Genomic DNA, 4,891 nt, shown 5'->3' on the forward strand with positions numbered 1-4,891 from the left:
TTATACCATGGATTAGGTAGCTTAAACAAGAAAAAGTTATTTTCTCACAATTCTGGAGGCCAAAAGTCCAAGATCAAGGTTTCAGCCAATTTGGTTTGTGGTGAGGGCTCTCTTCCCAGCTGGTAGATGGGCCGCTTTCTCTTTTGTCCTCAAATAGCCTTTCCTCAGTGTGCACACACTTGCACATGGAGAGATAGACCCAGCTCTCTGGAGTCTCTCCTTATAAGGACACTAATCCTTTCAGATTAGGGCCTCACCCATATAACCTTATTTAACCTTAATTACTTCCTTAAAGTTCTCGCCTCTGAATACAGCCACATTGGGGGCTAGGCCTTCAACATCAGAACTGGTTGGGAGGGCAGTGGATACAAACATTCAGTCAATAACAACATCCTTTCTCTCTGTAAAATATCTAAAAATTTATAATAAATGATATAAAAGTTATAATAAACATTTTTTCTGGAGAGCCAGTTTTAAAATATTAACGATCACCATCTTTTAGTCATCTTTATTTTCTGGATGGGGTAGGTCCTAGCTGATTATTAGAGGTATGATTCCATTGCCCAGAGTGAGCAAAACTGGATGAGCAACTCCCTGGCAGAATTCTGTTTTACCGGGATGATTTTATTCGAATGTGCTGCCTGTAACAATAGTATCTTTCCCACACTTGTAATTCGTCCTCCTGTGAGTAGCTTGGTGTACTTCCCTAGGCAGGGCGTTGCCCTGAAAAACTTGCTGACCCAGGGCCACACCAACCCTCCCAATTGCTCGCAGTCTGTCCCTCTTTCCTTACAAGTTTACCATGGCACGAAAAGCAAGCAACTTCCTCCTGAATCTATCCACCAGAACAGGACTGGGGAAGGGACCTCCCTTTCTCATTAAAGGTCCAAGGCAGCGATACAGCATACTAATACCCAGAGGCAGGCGGTGCTACAGATGGGCAGTCTGGTCAGTGGTGACAGCGCAGGCCACACAAGACCTTGAGTTGGAGGAGCAGAGGGTCTTTGCAGAGCAGTGGAGATGGTGTAGGACTGGACTTATTCACAAACACCCTCGATGACTCTCAGATATGCCGGAGAGGAGAGATCAAGTCCTGCAGTTGCTCAGGTAGGGCTATCCAGCAGCAACTTTCTGATCTAAGTAGTTATGAGATCTCATTTGCACCTCATTTGTCAAGCTTCACCTTCATTCTGCAGATGAGACGGCTCATTTTAGGAGAGCAGATGACTCAGCCAAAGAGGTCACACGGTGAATCAGGGTCCAGTGGTGTGGATGTGTCTGTTTCATTCAGCCTCTGCTCTGGGCGAGCTTTCTTCTTTAAATGAGCAGAGGAAGCATCAGCTCCATGCATAGAAACACGCAGAACCAGCTGGCATGTCTGCAAATCTACATCTGTGCTTCTCCCAGACCTTTCAAAGGTTCTGGGGATGAGAGTTCAGAGTGAAGGCACTCCAGAAGCACTACGCTGGCAGCTTTTGCCCAATGGCCCACTGTCATCGCCTTGACTCATCACCCACCTGTTTCATTTGTCTCTGTCTGGGAGCTTAACTACAGTCCGAGTTCCTATAGGCAGGGACCATGATATGCATGGGCTTCTGAGCCAGAACTGCATTCAAATATTGATGCTGCCACTTACTAGCCACTTACTAGCTATGCCACTGGGCAAGCCCATTAAATGGAAAAGGAAAAATGCCAAAATTTGTTGAGGGCCAGGGTGTGGTAGCTCACACCTGTAATCACAGTGCTTTGCGAGGCCAAGGTGGGAAGATCGCTGAGGCCAGGAGTTCAAGACGAGCCTGGCAATATAGCAAGACCTGTCTCTACAAATAATAAACAAAAAATTAGCTGGGCATGGTGGCGCGTGCCTGTAATCTCAGCTGCTTGGGAAGCTGAGGCAGGAGGATCCCTTGAGCCCAAGAGTTTGAGGTTACGGTGAGCCATGACTGCACTACTGCACTCCAGCCTGGGTGAGAGAGCAAGACCCTGTCCCTAGAAAAAAAAAAATTTGTAACTTATTGAATGCCTTGTAAGAGTTAGGATTTGTTTTACTTGTAAATGACTGAAACCCAACTCAAACAGGATTAAGCAAAAAAAAAAAAAAAAAAAACAGTTTATAGTTTCAGCAATCAAATGATCCTGGAACACTGGAACAGATCTTATAGGCTTCTGGCAAGGCTTGAGACCTTGTAGACTTCCAGGGGGCTGAGCAATGTCCTCAGGGCCCATTTTTGCTCTCTCCACCTCTAGCCTCCACTTTTTCGGTGTTGGCTCCATTGCCATGTGGGCTTTCTACTTAGGGTAGAAAGGCGGCTGCCTAATCTCCAGTCGTGTGTATGTCATGCTGCATATACCGACTGTCAAGCTCCCATCCACTGGTAGGGAAAACCAGTCTCTTCCCCAAAACACTCACACAAATCCTAGGCTTCACTTTGGACCAATCTAGGTCACGAGTCGCACCCCTGAACCAACGGCTGTGGCTAGGGGAATCCAGAGCACTGGTCAGCCATGCTTGAGTCACTTGCTCACCCCCTGGAGTGAAAAATGAAGCCTGGTCCAGAGCTCATGAACTACAAATGCTGTGTGGAGTGGTTTCCCAAAGAAAAAGAAGGAACTATTACTGAAACAAGGTACAATGGGTAGCCAAAAACACAACAAATGCCTGCCACACCTACTATCTGCCATGCTCTTGGTACTTTTTTTTTTTTTTTTTTCATTAAACTCTTGCAACGGTGTAACTTAGCCTTTCAGAATCACAGTTTCCCCTTTTTAAAATGAAGATAATGATACCTAGTAAGACTAGCTACTACTTCTCTGGTACTTTCCAGGCACTGGGCTAAATGCTTTATGTATGCCAACTTATGTGATTGTTTATATCATAAGATTATTGTTGGACATAAATTAAAATAGATGACATAAAATGTCCTAGGTGTAATACCTGATACATAATAGGTGATAAATGTTTAAATGCATTTTATTTTATCAGTCTTTCAAGGACAGTATTAAGCACCTAACAGGAGCTTATTTTAAAAGATGAACGAATTAATCTGTGTATGAAATTATTTCTGCATTTACTCATTTATACTCTACCTAGTTGCACAAAGGATTTGATATACAGGATATACATTCAATAATATAGCACAATATAAACAGATAAATAAAATCAGGACCAAGGAATGTGTGAATTAGAATAGAATAACAAGATAAGGGGAAAAATAAAATGCATTAAGGGATGTCATGGAATTAGTTTTTGAATTTGAGGCTTCGAGTTTCCTGGCAACCAAAGGGAAAAGGGAAAACCCATTGGTTTCTATCCTACAGTTCAAGAATGAAAAATAAAATTATTCCTCTGGGAAGATGATTTAATGAAGTGGCTTTTGAGATAAAGGAATTCTTTTTGGGCAGTTGGGGTAGCGGAGACAGAAACAGATACTGAAATACTCTATTTAAGGTAAAAACTGTAGTTTCTTTAGCACAGGAAGTAATTGGCAAGAAAGCACCTCATCTTTTGTGGGGCAAATGCCTGATGTACTTTTGATAACAGAATGAGGTGCCACTTTAGGCCTCTGATACAACAGTCAAATCCCTTGAGGTGAAATGCCTCCCACAGCCTTGGGAGGGACTTCCCTCCAACAGACGCCATCTTCAGAGGGGATGCAGGAAGCTAGTCTCCAGAAAGTGGAAGACCCTGCAGATCTGACTTCCATTCTCAAGAAGAGACCCAGGAGCTATTCTCCCTGAGGCCTAAGGAGGAGAAACCAAGGGGGTTTTCACCTCCCCTCGACAGGATAACGCCTCTCAGCTACAAGGTCCCTGCCTGTAGCCAGGAAAGAGTTAATTGCAGTGACCCAAATCTGCAGTCCCATTTTCAGCATGCTGAAAATTACTTTTTAATCCTGGCTTTTAGGGCTTGCCTGGGGAGCCATCTGCTGCACCCTCCCCCACCTCGGGCACACAGGATTACTCCCACCTGCCCGCCTAACGTGCTTTTGTGGGGCCTAATTCTGCTCCTGCCCTTCCAGATCATAGTAATTTGGAGGATGACAGTTTCATTTGTGGGGTAGGAAGAGAGCAAAGATTTTAAAACAACAAAAAGCAAGGTCTTCCAGCCCAGATTAAATAGAAAACAATTTGAAAGGTCAGAATCCACAGAGGTGCAGGTCTGCGATGAACAGACCCCCAGCCTCAGACATGCCATGCCATCTGTTGCAGGCATCTGGGGCTGGGCAATGTAGCACTTGGTTTTTTTCTGGGTTCCAATACTTAGAGGCCAGAGGGTTCCAAAAGTGGGTGATGCGCCCATGACTCGGCTTGCTCCATCCAAGAAACTGAACAGAAGTCCCTAAACCCCCACTGGAACAAGACCTAGAGATTATGCCCTAGTCTCTCAGTCCTTCAGCACCTCTCTAGACAAATTTAGGGAGGCCCCCTACTGTGTGCCATGGTCTGCACCCTCAAGGACCTAACTACGCAATGAAGGAGAGATGAGTCATAAAGAGTACCCAGTGGGATGTATGCTGTGATGGGGCCTTTGACCTGAGCCTTGAAGAATAAGCATTTACCAGATTGACAAGGTGAGACAGGACCTTCTAGAGAAAGGGAATTGGATGGACAGAAGCCAGAGACGGGATGGTGCTTCTGAGGAGGGTACAGGAAAAAAGGGTCTCACCTACATGGCTGGGGGAAGTTATCAGTTACATGGGTACAATCTCTGAGAAGTCAATCTAGCAATAATCTTTGAAATTACAAACACACATATCCTTTCACCCAGAAATTCCGCTCCCAAGAATTTAACTAGCAGATATACTCCCACATATGCAAAATAACATGCTTACAAAATGTTATTCAATGCAGCATTGTTTGCAATAGCAAAAGGTTGAAAATGACCTACATG

At 44.5% G+C, this 4,891-nt stretch overlaps 1 long non-coding RNA gene across 1 annotated transcript in view; it reads right to left on the reverse strand.

The window, feature by feature from the left end:
* Positions 1-608: 608 nt before the first annotated feature.
* The window catches only part of LOC106993933 (uncharacterized), a 67,836-nt gene continuing 63,553 nt past the window's right edge, over positions 609-4,891 (reverse strand). Inside the window, exon 3 of the long non-coding RNA XR_001440312.3 lies at positions 609-1,989. This is a non-coding gene — a long non-coding RNA (uncharacterized LOC106993933). The remainder of the gene's footprint in view (positions 1,990-4,891) is intronic.

The sequence above is a fragment of the Macaca mulatta genome, chromosome 16, assembly GCF_049350105.2.
Source record: "Macaca mulatta isolate MMU2019108-1 chromosome 16, T2T-MMU8v2.0, whole genome shotgun sequence".
Classification (NCBI taxonomy): Eukaryota; Metazoa; Chordata; class Mammalia; order Primates; family Cercopithecidae; genus Macaca; species Macaca mulatta.